The sequence below is a fragment of the Callospermophilus lateralis genome, chromosome 6 (genome assembly GCF_048772815.1).
Source record: "Callospermophilus lateralis isolate mCalLat2 chromosome 6, mCalLat2.hap1, whole genome shotgun sequence".
In the NCBI taxonomy this organism is placed as follows: domain Eukaryota; kingdom Metazoa; phylum Chordata; class Mammalia; order Rodentia; family Sciuridae; genus Callospermophilus; species Callospermophilus lateralis.
The window spans coordinates 122,365,413-122,386,585 of NC_135310.1; the positions used below are offsets into that span (position 1 = coordinate 122,365,413).

The 21,173-nt window shown below is 40.6% G+C and overlaps 1 pseudogene; it reads right to left on the minus strand.

Annotated features, from left to right (window-relative positions):
• Window positions 1–9,359: 9,359 nt before the first annotated feature.
• Window positions 9,360–10,229, minus strand: LOC143400746 (protein cornichon homolog 4-like; annotated as a pseudogene).
• Window positions 10,230–21,173: the final 10,944 nt, after the last annotated feature.

Below are 21,173 nucleotides of genomic sequence, written 5' to 3' on the forward strand. Positions count from 1 at the left end.
AGGACCTAAGCAACACTTTCACAAAATAAAAAATAAAAAGGACTTGGAATGTGCCTCAGTGATTAAGCACCCCTGGGTTCAATCTCTACTACAAAAAAAAAAAATTACAAGGAAAGAGTTTATAGGATAGAAGAAGAGGGGAGAAAAATCCTACTAATATTAAGCAAAGTTCCTAGGTGGTAAAAACTTATGTATGGTCAAAATAACCCTGGAAAATCCTTACAGCACACATCAAACATGCACAAGTTATTTCAGTTTACAGTTAGTGTTCTTGATTGATATCCAAGTTTCCTCTAGAATATAAATTTTACAGTGGTGTGCATGTGATCCCAAAACCTGGGATTACTGTGCTTATCATATAATGCCCACTTAATAAATATTGTTCAGCTGTCCCGTCCAGCAGGACACATCAATGTGGGCAGCGAACCTAGATGGGGAGGAATAAAGGGACAAGAGACACAGAGAGATGACAGCAAGACAGGAGTCTGATCAAGCTGCAAATTTTTATTGTTCACACAGGGGTATTTATATGCTGGGGATGGGGAAGCTCTCTAATCAGCAATTGCTGGATGTGGGTGGTAAAACTGCCAGGTAAAAGATGTCTGATGATCCTGATAAAGATGTCTGATGATCCTGATAACCACAGGATGTTCCAGGGAGATAGGTAGCTGCAAGATGCCTCCTGGGTGGGAGGGTCTCCCAGGGGGTTGTCAGGCTAATCTTTGAAGGAGAATTTCCTTCTAGTCCCGAACATCTCCCACTTTCTTATATAAAATATTTGACCATACCTTACTGGCTATGTTTTTAGGGGGTGATAGAGGCTCTGTTCCTCTAGGAGGCCTTAGAATATCTCCTGATCCGAGCGAGTGTCTTCACTAGGAGATTTCGTCTTCACTAGGAGATTTCGTGGTGGCCTTAGCATGTTTTTGGAGGAGACGGCTTTGAGAGGGAGCATGCCATGCACCAGAGCGTGTCACTCAGAGGTCTTGGGTTTTGGGATCCGTGGATCCATCCTCCTGCAGTCCTTCCTGCACCCTCCGTTATTATGCCCTAACATCCTCACTCCATGGGTCCTCACTCCATATACTTTTATATAAGAAAGAGAGATCTGTGGGGATGTAAACTTAAGAAATAAGCCTGAGAGAAGGGTGTAACATCCTTTTAAATGTTGGCAGCACGGTCTTCCATCTCCAGATGATGATAGTGGACCTGTATGGGCGACAGTGCCTTGGCATCCAGCTGACTGTGACTTGGTGTATATGCCTTCTCCTCAACGGACATGGGGGACATGAGTTCCCTTTTAGAAGTCAGTTCCATTTGAGGTCTGGCTGGGGAAAAACAGGTTGTCATCTGGGGATGGGTGCTTTTATGAGGGAAACAAAAACCATGAGTACTGAATAAGTGTTGTAGCAGCTGGAATATGTCACTGTACATAAGTTTCCTCACCAGGCTTTAACATCCTCAGTTACCAGGACTGTAAACATAACATTTAACTTTTAAGGTTACAGATGTCCTTCCCCTTAAGATACAGTTTAATAATTTAATGTCATCTGATCTTGCAAAATCCTTTTATTAGTATGACCTCTGTGTCTAATAGAGAAATCTTTAATTCTATTACTTAGGGCTGGATAACCATACTAGCAAACACTAAGCCTACCTGTGTAGGTTAGAAATAAAGGCCCTAAACTAAAAACTACTCTGGCAGTCCCTTTTGATAGTTATCAGGCATTCCTGTCTGAGAATTTCTTTTGTAGCCTCCAGTTTACTTATTTTTGGAAGTTACATTTAACTATTATTATTATTTAAAATGTCCAGGAACAGCTGTGTTTTGGCTGTGACTGTCTTTGCTAAGTGTTTAAGATGAAGCAAGTCAAACTGACTTTTGTTTCTATCTATTGTTAACAGTCAGCTGAGTTTCCTTGGGAGTCCTTGGGAACTTTACAGCAGCTTCTCAGTTCCGCTAGTGCCATTTGCGCTGCTAGTGCCATTTGCGCTAGGATGGGTCCAGGCCTTGTTTGACCATGTGGCTTCCCTCGGAAGAATCAGGGATGTCTCCCTTTTTTGATGACCCTCCTCTTCACAGCAAATGCACTGATTGGCTTTCTGTCCTCCGGGTCTCATTAATCTCCCTGATCAGGAGGTTATGTGGCCCAGAGTTGCAAAGCTTGTTGGAGAAGTCCCCTATTCCCTGATTCAGACTGACTCAGAGGGCAAGAGCCAAACATTGGTTTTCTTGGCCCTTTTAATTTAACTTTAATTTTAAAACTTAATCTTAAGCATCCAGCAAATAAATTTCAACAGCCTTATATTAAGAGTACTGGGCTTTAATGTCTCTCTATCTTGTAGGTGATAACTCCTTATCTTAAATTAACCCAGGTTGTGTGTTCTTAAATCAGTACCTCTGCAAAACATTAACAGGCAATTTTTAGATCATTTATAAGAAAACTATAAAATAAAATTAACTAGGGTAAAAACATTTTTAGTTTGTATAATAGCTACCTCGAATTTTGGCAGGGTTATACATTATAATCTCCTGTTTGAGATCCTAGTAATCTTGGCAAAAACCAACTTTTGGACACAACTTTAAATGTACTGAAATCTGGCCTACTTCTTCCATAGTCACTTTCACATGTAGTGAGATGGGACATAGAGCCTTATCTCAGGTAAGGCGGGGCTCTTCATAAAACTTAAGTACTGTAGTTCTGAAGCTGATCTTTGTTTTTTAAACATTATTTTATAAAGCCTACATAAATTGTTGCTCAAGTTCACATGAATATTAGCTAACACAATATATTATCACATCTAAAACATGAATTAAAGAAAGGCTGAAAGATTTTAACCTTTTGTAGAAAAGTAGCAAAGTACTTTTGTGTTTTGCAATAAAACCTTCACACAGATTAGGCTCTCATTAACTTAAAAATACATTTAAATTGTATCTCAATGTAAAAAGTAACATAGAACTTTACATATCTTATAGATAACAAGTCTAGTTATAGAACACAAATGATATAAATAAATCTCCAACATGTTGTTGTTTTTTTTTAAGCCTAAAATTACCATACAACTTTAGAATACCAGCTTGATATAATGCTCTTTTGTAGCTTCTACCTTACAGACTTGTATAACTGGAAGATATGATCACATTAATGGCACCACAATTACATTAATGTTTTTATATTAACCAAGTTTAGCTTTTAAACAAATAACATTACAATATTGAAAAATAACAGCTGTTGTTTAACCATAGTTGTATAATTTTTAATTTTTTTTAAGATTACTTGCTCAAAAACTTACATATATAACCAACTTACACAAACTTTCTTTATCACTTACTTAAACCCTCTTAATTACTTCACATAGACTCTCTTATCCAGAAACACATTTTCCCTCTATTAAATCCATATCTAGAACCTTTTAGTTTCTCTTTTCCATCTGTTAACCTCCTTCTATTCACATTTTGAAACAATACTTGTAAATTTTTGAATTTAGGCAGATTATTTCATAGACATCAACATTTTATTACAGTCTTTTTTTAACACCTAGAAAAACCTATAAGCTTAATTTTAAAGACATCTTTACTTTTATCTGTTTTCCCAATTTAAATTGAACCATTTGAATCACGTGAATCAAAGATATTTGGATCCATTTTTTTAATTTTTTATGAGCGCTCCTCATATATCTGCCAATTGTCATATAACTGCATGATATATGGACATACACACATACAGACATACCAACATACAACACATAACACAAGTGTGCACACATATACAAGGCCTTGTAGCTGTTTTTTCAGGTGAAATCTCCATTGCAATGTTTAAAAACTCCACAGTTGATCAAAAATAGAACTGATCAGAAAACATTAACTTGTCTGTAGGATCAAAATCATGAGCTCAAAAAAAAAAAAAAATACAGAATCTAAGAAAAAGCAAGAGTCCTAAAAAAGATGACCGTCCAGTAATTAGTAAATACCATACAATTTACTTTTTGGTTTGGTCTAGTTTGAGTTCAGGTAAAAAGACACTTTTACTCTATCTCCTACTGAGTGGACTCCAGGCTTCTTCTATTTGCATATCAACTTAAGTCCTGACTGAGGTCTGGAAGGAACTGGGAAAACTGGCTAAGCAGGGTCAGGCCTGGTTAGGCAGGGGAAGTGGGGAAAAAATATCTGAGGGGGCAGTTGGCCCCTGAAGGGCCGGAGCACAAAAGGCAAGAGGGATATAGGAGGGAGGTGGATGTGTAAATCCTATAGGGTGTGGCGGGGTCCTGAGAGGTGGCGGATCTTCTGAATGGTAGTGAGCTGCTTCCTTCTCCAAGGTAGCCTCCTCCCCAGGGGTCAATGTGTCTCCAGGATTTAAAACTGGATAAAGGCAGTTGGTAACCATTGGAGCCTTATTCATTAGGGTGGGATTTTGAGGGGGATCAAGAAGGTTCCCAGGGTCCTGGGGAGACTGAGAAGGGTCTATGTCTATACTAACTGAAGGGCATGCCAAGGGGGGATGAGAGGTCTTTTGCATAGTCTCTTCCCCAATCCTGACAAGTTTTAAGGTACCATTGTCAAAGGGTGAACTTTTAAGAATTTCATTAATTAAGTTCCAGTAAGAAAAGGTGGTAACAGGCACCTTTTCTGGGCCAAAGGATTCATAATAATCTTTTAAACAGTCTCCTACTCTAAGCCATCTTTTACCATCAATGGTCCCTTCAAGGGGAAACCACGGACACAATTCTCCTATGTATGAAAAGAATAATTTTAAGTCCTTTTACTTAACACGCGCCCCCCGTGTCTTGAGGGCCTCCTTGAGGCCTGACAAAAACAAATCATGTGACAAAACTGCTTGTCCCATGGTGTGTCACTCACCTTGTGTCATCCTCACTCTCCTCCTGGATCTGTCTCGGTCGTGTCTGCCGAGGCGATCTCGAGCTCCCGCTTGGCCAAGTCTTCCCGGAGGATGGCGTTCCTTCTCAGTCAAAGGCTCGAGCCCCACACTGGGTGCCAAATGTCCCATCCAGCAGGACACATCAATGTGAGCAGCAAACCTAGACGGGGAGGAATGAAGGGACAAGAGACACAGAGAGATGACAGCAAGACAGGAGTCTGATCAAGCTGCAAATTTTTATTCACACAGGGGTATTTATATGCTGGGGATGGGGAAGCTCTCTAATCAGCAATTGCTGGATGTGGGTGGTAAAACTGCCAGGTAAAAGATGTCTGATGATCCTGATAAAGATGTCTGATGATCCTGATAACCGCAGGATGTTCCAGGGAGATAGGTAGCTGCAAGATGCCTCCTGGGCAGGAGGGTCTCCCAGGGGGCTGTCAGGCTAATCTTTGAAGGAGAATTTCCTTCTAGTCCCCGACATTCAGCGACTAACTCTAACCCTAAATGATCACATGAATTGCCCTGACGCTTTTTTTTGCCCCCAGCTCATCATGGTGGGAGCACATGCAGGAGAAAAACTTCTCATCTCATGGAAAAAAATGAAAGAGACAAAGAGGAAAGGGTCCTAAACTCTTCTTCAAGGACCCACAATGACCTAAAGACCTCCAGTTAGGCTGCAACTCCTAAAGGCTCTACCACCTCCCATTGGCACCAAGCTGAAAGCCAAACCTTCAAATGTGGGGACATTTAAGACTCAAACTATGTAGCATGAACTATTCCATTGTACTAATACCAGAGAGATCCCACCCCTCTTGTCCCTCAGAAAAGTGACACAGCACTTAATACAGCAAGCAAAAGCCCCACAATACACTCAACAGTGAGTTCAGTCAAATCATTCTTTGTAATACTTCTTGATGTGCACCAGAGCAAAATGCCAAAATCCAGATCAAAAGAGCAATCTCCAGGGGGAATGAGAATAAGTGGACCAGGAAACCAAATTTCTGCTGCCCTTGCTCCTTCAGAGGTAAGTTGATAAAGGAACAGGTAGACAGGGTGCATTTTGTCATGGTGCTCAGCTCAGATAAACTTTGATAAAGTATCCTGCTGGTACTGGAGAGGATGGTAGATATGGATAATAGTCTTGATCATAATAGGATTATTAGAACATCCCTCCATCCCCACTGGAAAGGCCATGTGGCTATTCAAAGGTAGAACAGTAAAGGAAAGAAAGAAGGAAAGAATAAAGGACCCAATGGAAGTGAAAGATTAATGAACTCCCTCATAACTAATGATGAGACGTCTAGAATGGGCCTCACCCCAGAGACTCTGATTTTTCTCCAGAGCTTTGTGTGGTGGGAGGACACATGGGAGATGCCAAAGAAGGAAAACAAAAGGCATTTGGGGAGGATGACTCTTGAGAACAGAAACTAACTCTCCCAAACATCCCTTGACCTTTCTGAGAGCCCCTCTCCCTCTGGTAAAGACCACTGCTTCCCATCAGATGTCCTCCTCACTGAGGCAGAGAGAGTCAGAAAGGTGAGTGGAAAAGGTGATGGACAACAAGCAAAGGTTCATACAGAGAATGAGGCAAAGAAAACATTACCAAGGACTTTGTGACGAAGTGGAAACTGGAAGGTACCCAGCTGTGGGGAAGGCCAAGGTAAGGGAATGAGAAGGGGGTCCACGGTTATAAGGTGAGAAGCTTTCAAGTTAGAATAGAGGATCTGAGTTCCAGTCCTATGGGGATAATCCATAAAAATCTCTTGCTTTCTTTACTCTTTTTGTCAATTCTTCAGGGGAAAAAGTATTTAGGTATGTTGCAACTTATATTTTAATGTTGATATCCTCCAACTCCATCCATTTACCTCAAATGCCATGCTCTTTTAATGCTGAGTAATATTCCATTGTGTATATATACCATAGTTTATTCACCCATTCATCTATTGAAGGACATCTAGTTTGCTGCCACAGTTTAGCTATTATAAATTGAGCTTCTGTGAATATTGATATGGCTGTGTCATTGTAGTGTGTTGACTTTAAGTCCTTTGGGTATAGACTGAGAAGTTTGATAGCTAGATCAAATGGTGGTTCCATTCTAAGTTTTCTAAGGAATCTCCACACTGCTTTCCATAGTGGTTGCACCAATTTGCAGTCCCACCACTGATGTATGAGTGTGCTTTTCTCCCCATATTCTGGCCAATATTTATTTTTGTCTGTATTCTTGACAACTGCCATTCTGACTGGTGGAAAATGAAATCTTAGAGTAGTTTTAATTTTCATTTCTCTAATTACTACAGATGTTCAACATTTTTTTCACATATTTGTTGATTGAAGGTATATCTTCTTCTGAGAAGTGTCTCTTCAGCTCTAGCCCATTTGTTGATTAGGTGGTTTGGTTTTTTTGGAATTAAGTTTTTAGAGTTCTTTATTTATCCTGGAGATTAATGCTCTATCCGACATGTGTGTGGCAAAAATCTGCTCCCAAATTGTAGGCTCTTTTTCACCTCATTGATTGTTTTTTTTGTTTTTTTTTTTTTTTTTGCTGAGAAGAAGGATTTTAATTTGAGTCCATCCCATTTATTAATTCTTAATTTTATTTCTTGCTCTTTAGGACTCTTTTTAAGGAAGTTGGGGTCTAATCCAACATGATGAACATTTAGGCCTAATTTTTCCTCTCTTAGGCGCAGGGTCTCTGGACTAATTCCTAGGTCTTTGGTCCACTTTGATTGACTTTTGTGCATGGTGAAAGATAGTAGTTTATTTTCATTTTGCTGCATATGGATTCCAAGTTTTTCCAGCACCATTTGTTGAAGAGACTATCTTTTCTCCAATGTATGTTTTTGGCACCATGGTCTAGTATGAGATAACTGTATTTATATGGGTTTATCTCTGTGTCTTCTATTCTGCGCCATTGGTCTACATGTCTATATGGGTGCCAATGCCATCCCATTTTTGTTGCTATAGCTTTGTAGTATAGTTTAAGATGTGGTATTGTGATGCCTCCTGCTTCACTCTTCTTGATAAGGATTACTTTGGAGATTCTGGGTCTCTTATTTTTCCAGATGAACTTCATGATGGCTTTTTTTATTTCTATAAGAAATGATTTTGGAATTTTATTTGGAATTGCATTGAATCTGTAAGGTGCTTTGGGAAATATGGCCATTTGATGATATTAATTTTGCCTCTCCAAGAGCATGGGAGATCTTTCCATCTTCTAAGGTCTTCTTTAATTTATTTTTTTAGTGTTCTGTAGTTTTCATTGTGGAGGTCTTTTACCTTTTGATAAATTAATTCCCAAATATATATATTTTTGAGACTATTGTAAATGGGATAGTTTTCCTAATTTCTCTGTCAGGATTCATCACTGATGTATAGAAATGCATTTGATTTATGAGTATTGATTTTATATACTGCTACTTTGCTAAATTAATTAATTAATTCTACAAGTTTTCTGGTGGAGTTTTTGTTTCCTCTATGTACAGAATCATGTCAACAGCAAATAATGATAGTTTGAGATCTTTTTTTTCCTATTTGTATCCTTTTAACTTTTTTCATCTGTCTAATTGCTATGGCTACAGTTTCAAGAACTATGTTGAATAGAAATGGTGAAAGAGGGTATCCCTGTCTTTTTCCAGTTTTTAGAGGGAATGTTTCCAACATTTTGACATTTAGAATGAAGTTGATCTTGGGTTTAGCATAGATAGATTTTACAATGTTGAGGTGTGCTCCTACTAGTCTGAGTTTTTCTAGTGTTTTGAACATGAAAGGGTGCTGTATTTTGTCAAATGCTTTCTCAGCTTCAATTGATATAATTATAAAATTCTTATCTTTAAATTTATTGATGTGATTAATTATATTTATTGATTTACATATGCTGAAACAACTCTGTAATCCTGGAATAAACTCCACTTGATCATGGTGCACTATATTTTTAATATGTTTTTGTAGGTGATTTGCAAAAATTTTACTGAGAATTTTTTTAAATACTTTTTATTTTTGATGGACACAATATTTTTATTTTTTATTTGTTTATTTTTATGTGGTGCCAGGGGTCAAAACCAGTGCATGATACATGCTAGGCAAATGCTCTACCACTGAACCACAACCCCAGTCCCATTTTTGAGAATTTTTGCAGATGTTCATCAGGAGTATTGGTCTGAAGTTTTTTTCCCTTCCTGCCTGGTATTGGTATCAGGATGATACCACCTTCATAGAATGAGTTTGAAAGGGTTCCTTCCTTTTCTATATCATGGAATTATTTGAGGAGTGTTGGTATTAATTATTCCTTGTAGGTCTTATAGAACTCAGCTGTAAATCTGTCTGGTCCTGGGATTTTCTTGGTTAGTAGGCTTTTGATGGTGTCTTCTATTTCCTTGCTTGAAATTGATCTGTATAAATTGTGTATGTCCTCTTGACTCAGTTTGGGTTGATCATATGCTACTCTAGAGTATCCTAACTACAACCACAGCTTCTCTGGCTTCAGTCATTTATCAAAGCTAAAAATCATACTATAAAGATACCTGAAGAATCAAAACAAGTGGAAACTGTCACATTTCATGACTAAACACTTAGGGTCACACCAGGTAATCTGGGCTGCAGGAAATAATCACACAGAGACAGAGAAATATCTTTTTCTTTGGGTCTTGTGACAGCTCCTCCAACCTTAGGAGGCCCATGGAAAGAGAAAGAGCTGGAGCCAAACCTTTTTATTGGGGAGAAGCCATTCAAATGAGACAAGGCATCAGGTTTCAGGGAGTTGAGTCTAGCTTCCTGATGTCTGCTGTCAGTGGGTTGACTGACATCTGGGAACACCATGTCCATTGCATGAGCTATATGGGGATCATGGCAGAGTAAGCGGAAAGACCAGACAGAGGCCACCCAAACAAGGTAGCGCACTTTATGCACTCAGTGCTCAAAGTTCACACACATAGCCCCTGGCTGGCTTGCCACATCTCTACATTGTCATCACTCAAGGTCAAGGGGCACTTGGTTCCTAAATGGCAGCTCCCAACAGAAAGCCAAACTTGATCATGGCTTCTTTCATGTGTGACTTCAGTTGCCCTCAATTTTGTATTTCTGTTGAACCAAACACCCTCTTGTTGCCACTTGGCACCATAATGAACCAATCTAGATTCCAAGTTGTAACAGATAAATTGAGAGGGAAGATGAAGCCGTGCATAAAAACAAGCAAAATACAGTGACAATTGTATGACCAAGCAATTCTGAGAAACATAATATAGCATTAATGTAGTAACATTCTAAATCAGATGATACAATTGTGAAGTATACTGAGAGGGAGATGACGGTGCAACAATTGTGGAGTGAGGAGACAAACACTACTTCCTCCATCCTCCTCCTTCTCCTTTTCTTCCTCCTCTGTTGCTGACACTCCTTCCATCAAACTGACAAGTAACATATTTACATATAGAAAATACTTAAAATCCATACAAAAAAATCAACATATTTATATAAATTTATCGTTGGAGTTAAGCATTTTAGTAAATTGATTAATGCCTCAATTACTCTTTCTCACATGCTGTGAGCAATTCAGCATCCTCCTTTAAAAAACTATTAAGTTATTGTGGTTCTGTCAAATTCCAGAAACCACATAAATCATTTGAACAAGGAAAACTTAATATAGACCTATTCATGTCTGAGGCCTTGGATTTAATCCCCAGCACTGAAAAAAAAAAAGAAAGAAAGAAAGAAAAGAAAAAGAATCAACTAGTAAAAAGTGGTTAACTACTAAAAGAAGTAAAATAAGGCTCCAAAACATGCAGAAATGGCATATATAGGGAAAAGATAGTACTTCTTGGATTGAGGCAGAGTAGCCAAGGAAGGAAAAATGTATTACAGGGTCCCCAAAGAGACTGATGTGCATTACTCATTGGGGAAGATGGAACCATGGCCCACTGGAAGGTTGAAATGGATCTGTAATGCTCCAACTCACCAGGTGTCCTCTTTCATAATACTGCCACCCCAACATTTCTGACACCAAATGTTTGGAGTTTTCCACACCAAATTATTCTCCAATTCTCTGCATATATCTGGGTGTCCTATAATTCAAATAAGGAATTAACAGAGAGTCCCACAGGTTAAGTGGACCCCACAGTCTTAAAATTATGCCCTTCATGACTTCAGATGACAATCTCAAGATGGTTCCTCAAGTTACCCACCTGTTTCTAAACTTCCTGTCACTGTAAGGAGATCCTGTGAAGTCTCTCCAGGGGAAAAGAAAACCTCTACTCAGACCTTTCAGACATTTGCCCATACCACAGAAAAAAATGTAAAAATGTGTTGGGCTTTAGCAGAGAAGAAGACCACCATTAGAAAGTGAAAAGTGAATACAGGAACACTCAGAGAATAATGTTGTCCATCTCAAGAGCAAGAAGAGACACATCACCAGGGATTAAGTTCAGGTTATTTTATTAGAGTTCAAAGGTAGGATATATGGTCCAAAGGGAAAGAACTTCCCTGGAGACTTGGGAATATTGAGTAACATGGTTTCCTATTAGGAAATACAGTCTACTATGTTGTTTTCAAATGATGTTTGATCCAATCAAATGTTAGCCCCCTAGCTTCATGAGGTTAGTGGTGTCTTTCTATTGAGATCTTGTTCCTGCTTTGCTGCATTCCAGAAAATTTATATGTAACTGGAAACTTACAAAGTGATTTATGGGATTGTTTGATGCATTTTTACCTTTTAGTCTCTTTCTGTCCCTTAAGTTTCTTTGACCAAGTCAAGAGCAGTTCATCGTAAGTAATTTTTCCACATCCCAAGGGGCACATTTATCGTTTAGAGACTTTTCTTTTTTTTTAGTATCCTAAATTTCTCTCTCATTCCAAGGCCCATCCTCCATTCCCAAGGTCCATCCTCATATTGGGTGATTTTCTACAGCCATTTTCTAGAAGGGCTCATAAAATCAACAGAAACAACTTTGTTTACTAACCAATTTATTTTTTTAAGAGAGAGAGAGAGAGAGAATTTTTTAATATTTATTTTTCAGGTTTTGGTGGACACAACATCTTTATTTTATATGGTGATGATGATCGAACCCAGCGCCCCGTGCGTGCCGGGGAGCACATTACCACTTGAGCCACATCCCCAGCCCACTAATCAATTTATTATAAAGGATCATGCTAAGGATACAGTGAATAGCCAGATGAAAATTCACATGGGTTAAGGCCCAGAAAAGCCTGGAGCACAGGAATACCTGTAGTGTATTTCCAACACTACCCCCAGAAACATGGATGCATTGTTGTTCATCAAGTTAGAGGAACATTTTTATGGTGGTTTTGCTGTGTCATTATGATTGATTGACTACTGGAAATTAACTAACTCAACCTTTAGTCCTATTTCCTGCCCCCTTTCAACTTTCTTCATAAAATTTGTTCCCTTGGCAACCTGTCCCCATCCTGAGGTGACCCAGAGATTTTCTAAAAGTTATCTTATTAACATAAACTCAGATGGCTGAAAGGGGCTGGTTACTAATAACAACAGACTCTCTTTTCATCTCCATCAGGAAAATTCCAAGGGTTTTAGGAGCTGTTTTCAGAGATCAGGGAGAGAAACCACTTTTCAGAAACTTAGGGAAGAGACTAAAAATACAGATAAAGATATCAATATAAACACTTCTTTCTATGTCACCAAAAGGTGAGCCTTCTGCACACCACTGGAAGTTGCAAAAAAAAAAAAAAAAAAAAGGAAAAACAGCCCAGTATGGTGGCCCATGTCTGTAATCCCAGCATTTAGGAGGCTTAGGCAGGAGTATCACAAATTCAAAGCCAGCCTCAGCAACTTAGCCAGGCCCTAAGCAATATAGGAAATGTAGGAAAAGACTGTCACAAATTATTAAAAGGGTGGGTGGTGTTAGATTCTGGGGTTCTAGCTCACTGGTGGAGCAAATGTGAGGAACTGGCTTTGATCTTCAGCACCACATTAAAAAATAAACTAAATAAAGGTATTGTGTCCATCCACTAAAGTAAACTAAAGTAAAATATTTTTTAAAAAAATATAGGCTGGGGATGTTTCTCAGTGGTTAAGCACACCTGGGTTCAATCCCTGGTACAAAAAAAAAAAAAAAAGAAAGAAACAGAACTACCTTGCCTTGCAGTGGCTCTTCCAGTGCATTGTACCAACAATTTCACATTGTGTCAGATGTCAAAGAAGTGTTTACAAGGTCCAGTTCCAATAACACAAAGAACACCCACATGGAGTAGATTTGGAACAGAAATGCAATGAAATGATACTGGACTCTGTCCACATCTTTGATTTATACTTTATATATGCATATCTGTTACATCATTTTGCAAACATTTGAACTTCCATAAAACAACAATCTATCATGACAAAGTCACCTGACAAATGAAGAGGATCTCATCTATTCCCACACATGAGGAAAGAAGCACTCCCAGGCACTGTACACTGCACTACTATTTTATTTACTCTTCAAATTCACTCAGTCTCATTGACTATTCTGTTACCTAAAAGATAACAGTTTGCATATAAATTATAAATATAAAAAGAGAGAGGAATGAAATTGTTAATATATAAAAATACACACACATATACCACAAGCAAAGAGAAAATATACAAAACTAATATGTCCTTGGTTTTAGAAGGACTGTGTAGCTATATGTACTTTCTATCTATCTTTCAATTCCCAAACTACATTGTCTCTCCCCAAGTCAGAAGAACTGGTCACAATTGTTTACCTGGTAGAGTGAACACACCTTTATTTTTCCAGGGCCTAAGTCTTCAATGTCCTGTCTCTTCTTGTTTGCTGGTTTTCCATACTCCCTTAACATCAAACTTGGAAGTACTAAGAGGAAGTATATTAACTGGATCTATGCTCATGGTCAAAGCTTGCTGCAATTCACCTTGCATCTGGAAATTCTCTTTTTCATTTATGTTTACTCTAGTAATTCTTGTCTTTCTCAGTTGCAGCATAGACACAAAATGGAAATGGGGGAAAAAATCAAAGAGAGTAGCAGGCATGGTGGATATAATCAAAGTATATTATATGCATGCATGAAGTTGTCACAATAAAAACCAATATTTTGTACAATGAATATGCGCTAATAGCTTTTTAAGGAAGGGGTCCATTGCCTTATCCTTAATTCCCTGGGTTAACATATCACAACATTCTCAGTGGTACCAGAAATTTACTAAATTATGGAAAAATAAGTATGTTCCATTCATCCCAGAATAGGAAGTAGATAACATAGAATGTTGAACTCTTCTCTTAAAACTCCATCATTCACTATATTTTGGAACTGAAATATGCTCCAAAGGCTCATGTGTTAAAAGCTTGGTCCTCAGCTGGTGGCTCTTTTGGGAGGTGGTATATACCTCAGTAGGTGGGGGCTAGGAAACAAGAAGGAAGTAGGTAACTGTGGGTTTGTCCTTGAAGACTATGTCTTGGCGCTCTCTCTCTCTCTCTCTCTCTCTCTCTCTCTCTCTCTCTCTTTCTCTCTCTCTCTCTCATTTTCTCTCCTCTTTCCCCCCTCCCACTCTCTCTCCCTCTCTTGCCTTCTGTCTGCCATAAGGTGAGCCACTCACTCCACCACCTGCTCCCTGACATCACATGACATTCTACCTCAGAAACAATGGAGCCAGGTGACTATGGACTGAAACCTCAACAACTGTGAGGAAAATAAATCTCTCCCTCCTCCTTTAGGTTGATTTTCTCAGTATTTTGTCACAGAGACAAAAAAAAATGAAAAACACACCTATCCATTTCACTGGAAATTTTTGGATAATGAACTGACATCTAATAGTCCAAATCTGCAAAAGTAGAACTAGGGATAATTTTCAACCTCAAGGTTCCCCTACACACATGCACATGCAGTAATGTGATCTCCCCTTTGTTTGAATTTTTTGTTTCATTTTTGGAAACAGGATACTACTATGATGTCCAGGCTGGTCTCAAACTTATGGGATAAATTGATCTGTGTGCCTTAGCCTCCCCAGTAGATGGGACTACAGGTATGTGCTGACACAGCTGCTTAAAATGCTTTTTAATACCACAAAAATAGGGCTCCTCAGTTAAATTCCACATTCTCTGACCCAGTTCCAAAACAGTTAAATTCTATCTTCCGCTATCTGAAATTAAGACATGAACAGAACTCTCATAACCACACATCTGAAGTCTGAACACAGAGCAGAAGGAAAAGCCCACTGAGCCTTCCAGGTATCAACTCACAGGCCTTTTGACACAGGGGGTCTGTAGACCCAGTATTGCAGGAAGCAGTTTTATTTGTCTGCAGCCAGGCTCAGAGAGCACAACTTTTGCTGTAATCAATCAATCCCCTGAACCCCGAGTTCAGGTAGTTTCAGAGTTTTATACCCAGCATGTAAAGGGAGGGTCTCAGAAATTCACAGTCTGCAGAAGTTCACATGAAAGCAGCTGAGGTCTGGGAAAACTGGAATTCTGAGCACAAACCTCATGCCTAAGGCATTTTAACCATAAGTCACAATTTTCAGGTTTGGGTGTTGAAAATTATGATACAAGTTTAAGATACAATTTATAAAATTTCATACCTTTACATCTTTCTACACTAGAAAAACTTGCTCACACAAAACTGAAAATAGGATCTTACTTAATAATATAAAGCTACCATCAGAAGAGATCCCTTCAGGATCATTAAGCCACTTTCTTTGTTCTGAAGTTTCTAAAGTAGTACTAAGTTACATTAAATCACCTGAAAAAATTTTAAAAGAGAACTACACACTACCATGTATATCCAAAATTAAGCTTTAAAAATTTCCAAGACTGTTGCTATTCAATGTTATTTCAATAAGCCAGACCAATGTCCCAATCCAACATTTTCTTTTCCTGAATCTTACACACTAAGGGGAACAGATACCAAATCATAATTTACTATCCTTGCCCAAATTAATGCACTGGTACACCTAGTGAAATCTTTTCAGGCTACCCAGTTCAAAATTGATGAAAAATAAAACTGAATGATTGGGAGTTACTTGCCAACTTGGAAGTAGAGTTCTTTTAATTTTCTATCCTAAGTATCTAAGTTCTCTGGCATGAATTATCTGAAATCACAAACTAAATAATTACCTAACCCTAACTTTTTACTGCAAGATTGTGCAATGCTTCAAACTCATTTAGATACCAGATGTTACAATGAAACATCTTTCAGACACATATTTAGCCTAGATTATTCCCAAGAAACAATCAGACAACTAGATAAGAAAATATCTCTCCAGGTTTTGAACTTCCATTTAATTATGACTCCTATCAGTGGCACCATAGATTTCCCCATGAGTGAACCAGATGTTTTCACATAGGGGTAACTATAGGTGTAAAATTAAGGGTCTCAGTGTGACTGACTTTACTGCATTCAGGTGGAGTAATCCTTGCAGTGCAGGGAAAGAATGAGGAAATTCCCCAGAGCAAATGGCTCTGGCAGCTGCTGGGAAATCCTCAGTCTCCCCTTTACTTATAGGATTAGCACCTTTGGATAGACCCAATCCCAGGCAATCTGGCATATCTCCTAACTTTTCCAGTAGAGTCAGTTTTTATCTGCCTTAGGTCTTGAAGGGGGAAGAGGGTATTTACTTTGATTGGCTCAAATTTTTCTCTTGATTTTTTTCCCTCAGTGAGTCCAAGATTTTCTCTCTTCATAGCAGATATCATAGCTAAGTCTACTTTACACTGTTGGCATAATTTAGGATTTTCCCTTAGAGCAACAAAAATCTGAACATACAGCACCTCACACCATTTCCTTTTTGTAAATTTTATCAAACTGCAAAATTGTATTAAAATTGATATTTCCCTCAGGTGGCCAGGTTTCTCCCATCAGAGTTTGTATTGAGGCCAGGCCAAGAAAATGAGGCGCTTTGTCTTGAGCGTCTGAGGTTCAAAACTATCCCAATTTTTCAATACGCAGGCTAGTGGTGCACCTGGTGTATTGGAGAGAGAGAAGCTCCCATCTGAGTGAGAAGAAAACAGGACTCAGGCGCCCACGCTGCGCCAGAGAAAACTGTTCTCATTAGGGACGTCTCCCTAGGTTTGAGCTTCCTAAACGGTCCAGAAAACCCGTCTCTCACCTTGCTTTGCCAAGGGGTTTCTGGTCCCCTTTAGCAAAGTGCTAGGGTCTCAGTTTGCCCTGTGCCAGAGACCCTGGGAGGATTCAGACTTAAGGGCATTACTGTATCCTCCTGGCCACTAAAAACCCATTGGAAAAGAGAAACATGTTCTCTTTTGTTGCCTTTGCTCTGTAGACTAGCAGATTACCTGAGGAGTTGATTCTAAAAATGCCTCTCTAGCAGCTTAAAGAGAACACAGCCCATTTTAAACATTGGGCGGTAAAACAGACTATTGAAAGTTACCTATGCACCTTAGGGAACCTGGGCAGATTTTACGAAATATCTCATGCCTTTCTCAGTCTCAACCTGAATTGCTAACATTTCTGACCTGTGAAGGAAGGGGAGCATCCAGGAGGGATTGGATGCGGGGTTTGGAGTGTTGCGTAGCCCATACGGAGGCAAATGTGATTGGGGCTTTCCCTCAGTGCCATTCATCTACCGATCACCCTAGATACCCCTGGGGGCTGTCGGGAGGAGGCTCAAGAGAAAGGAACCTTAGGAATTGTCTGAGTGTAGCCCAGACCAGAATTCCACAGTTGTTCCAAACTCCTTCCCCCACCTCCACGCATCCGAGGCAGATCGGGATTCGGGACACTGTGTACTCACGCCAATTGCTCTCCGGGCCCAGACAGAAAAGTTGGAAGCGGCTTTGGCAGAACCCAACATGCCTGCTCTGTATTGAACAGGTGATTAAGAGCTGCCTAGGCCGAGAAACCTCTCACCTGAGTCTTGAAGAGTGGCGGCTGCACTAGTTGCGTTTAAGTAGCCGTCGGGTGCCCACCTTACCCTCCAGAGAGAAAGAGAGAGAAAGATGCACCTCAAACAGACATGGGGTGCGTGCACTTACCTCGGTGTAGAATCTCGGTGGGACCTCCAATATGAAACTGCTGTTGACCGGTGACGAGTTCTTGCTTCCCCAATGTTGAAGAATAACACCAAAGAAGCACGCCGAGGCAAGGTCAGAATAGAAATTAGAAGTTTATTAAAGGACAGCAGAAAAGACTTCTCCCAGAGGAAGAAGGGGACCCAAGAGGTGGAATCCGTGGAAGGGCTGTTCTTTCCCCTTTTTATAGTTCTTTCAGTGATGGAATGTAGGTTGGAGGCCCGAGGGGTGGGACACAGGTGGGCTTAATTATCACCCTTTGGGATGGGCTATCTCCAAGTCTGTTGGGGCTGTTTTCCCGGGCTCCATTAACATTTCTTTGAGGTGGACTTTGGCCTAGGGCCTTTTCAGGACTTCATTAACATTCCATGAGTTGTCCTGCGTTTTCCCTGAGTCATTCCCAGCATGGCCTCCATTTTAGATTTCACTCGATATTAGACCCGATTTACCTAACTACACTGACTACCTAACTTTAAATCTGGCTTCATTGAGGGCCAACAACCTGAAACTGCTCTGTAGATACAGACATATGGGGGAGAGAGCTAAAGAGACACAGACTAAAAAACAGAGAATACATACCATCAGGTGGAAAGGCCAGAAAAGCTGGTGCAGGGGCCCCATGAGATGACCCTAGAGGTCTGATGGATTTGGAAGAGATCTTCCGATTATTATGATGTGGCCATAAATGATGTCAAGAACACTGCTTCATTGGCCTCTGCTCCTGGTCCCAGGCCCATCCAGGAAGTAATCTCCAATTCAGTGATCCTCAAGCTTTCAGGCCCCTGAACCAATAGGATGCCTTATAGAACACACATCACTGGACCCCATTCCAGAGAGTCTCATTCACTAGATCTAGTGTGGGTTAATGAATGTGAATTTACAAGGAGTTCCAAGGGTGGTCTTGGGAGCATTGGGTCTAACTTGCTCTGACTCCAGACAAACCTGAAAACAGACAAAGAGCACACCTGTGGCCTTGGTCAGCACTCTGGTCATTTAGCCACACCCAGAAAATTCCCCTCTTCCTATTCTAAATTTTTTACTTCAGTCTATATTTTTCTCCTCCACTGATGGAGGAGAGAAGTAGATATGCACTTTAAAACACAGAGTCAAATGCTACTTGCTGCTGTGAAAATCCTGCTCTCCTCATTCACAGAAAGCCCCATCATTGCATGTTCAAGAAGCAAGTTCACCTCACTCTCCACCTCCTTGGTGCTCTTGGGCTTCTGAGGCAACCACATGACTCCTCTGCAGGACACACTGCAATGGGCCTCCAAAGAGCAACTCTCAAACCCTGTGCCACTCCACTCTGGTCTCAGTCACCATTAAATCTCAACTGGAGGATGACTAGGATTCCTGACCTCAGTGACCCATTTAACATGTGAGCTAATCCACATTGATGTTCTGCTCCAGGCCTCCACATGGCTCCCTACCTCTCCCCAGACCTGACAAGGTGGACCCCCCTGAAGCCAGATTTAAAAATAAGTAGTCAGTGTAATTAGGTGAATCAGGTCTAATATCCAGTAAAACCAAAAATGAAGTCCATGTTGAGAATGAAGTCCGGGAAAAGCAAAACAATTCTTGGAATGCTAATGTCCCCAAGGCCCAGAGCCCATCCAAAAGAAATGTTAACGAAACAGCGCCCAGCAAACACAAAAGTCCTGCCTGCCCAGATTACTTCTTTGGCCCACGTGTGCCCCACCCTTTGGGCCTTCCCACCTACATTCCATCACTGAAAGCTAACAGAACAAAGGACAGGAATTTGGGAAAGCTGAATGAAGACATTAGCTATAAAAAGGGGAAGATATCATCCTTCCTCAGATTCCACCTCTTGGGCCCCCTTCTTCCTCCAAGAGAAGACTTTTCTGCTGTCCTTTCATAAAGCCTCTACTTTCCACTCTAAACTTGCCTCAGTGTGCTTCTCTGGTGTTATACTTCATCATTGGGGAAGCAAAGACTCATCACCTGTAAACAACGGTAACATCCTTTCCCAAGACCCTCTGAACTCACCTGCTGCTTCTCTCCCCATGGGCTCTAGTCCAGCCAACCCTGGCCTCTGTGCTTCCTCACACCTCAGCACACTGCCAGCTCTGCACAGGCTCCTCCCCCTGCAGGAACCCTCCTTCCAAATGGTCCTACAGCTCACTCCTCCTTCTCCAGGATTATGCTCCCATCTACACACCACCTCACTGAACACTGCTTTCTGCCCACACCTGCTTCCCATGCCCCTGACTGCCCACACCCTGCCCTGCTGCATTTCCCATCACAGTCATCTCCTCCAACACACTTAGGCCTCTCTGCCTAGTTACAGTTATTACTTACTGTCTCCTGCCAGAAGGCAAACTTTATGACAGAATTTCTGTTTGATGCTTTCATAGAATACCACCTAAGAATCAACATTTGATTAATATTTCAGGAATAAAATGAATAAATGAAATTTGCAGCACCAAAAAAAAAGAAAAGAAAAAATGAAGAAAATGTATTTTCAAATGTTTTTATATCTTGATTTTTAAAAGGAAGACAGATGGAGACACTCACCCATGGACAGCTGGACAAGAAGAAGCAGGGAAGTGAGACAACAGAGCAAGGAGTAACTGCAGGACCCCTCCATATCTTTAGAGCTGGGGAGAGAGATGGGGATGTGGGCCATGAACAGCAGGCAGAGGCAGGTCCAGCCCAGAGCTCCAGCACCTCAGCATAGAGAGCAGGGCTCAGGGCTGGACAGCAGTCCCCTGCTGGAGCAAAGCATTTCCTATTGGCACATCACACTAACAGGGTGCTTCGCCCCCATAACCCAAACACTGACAAACAGCTGAGCCCAGGATCCTTCCAGATTTTCTGGGTAGACTATGGGACCAGGAAAACATTAGAGTTACATGGTAAGAAGCTATTTCTTTCTTTCCCACTCTAACCACAGGGCTGCTCTATTAGACCCAGAATACCAGGCTCTTCCTTTCCTCATATCTGGAGCTCTGTGGTGAAAGCCATTTCTCTCTCTCTCTCTTATTCAAACACCATTCATGACCCCCAGAGAGGAGGGCCAAGATTCCGTATCAGGAAGGACATCCAGCTCCTGCTTGCCTCTTGTTCTGCCCCTAATTATGCCCAGGTTTTGCCTGGGCAGTGTCAGAGACACACACATCCTCAAGGAGGCTGTGGTGCCCATCACAGGAGCCCAAAACCCTGCCCTGCCTTTTTAGATATGGAGTCACCTAAACCTGAATCTCAGCCCAGTCCCTTCCACTGTGGGCCCAGGACATGGCACTGCATTTGGCAGGTGCCAAGCACTTCTCCACCAACAGGT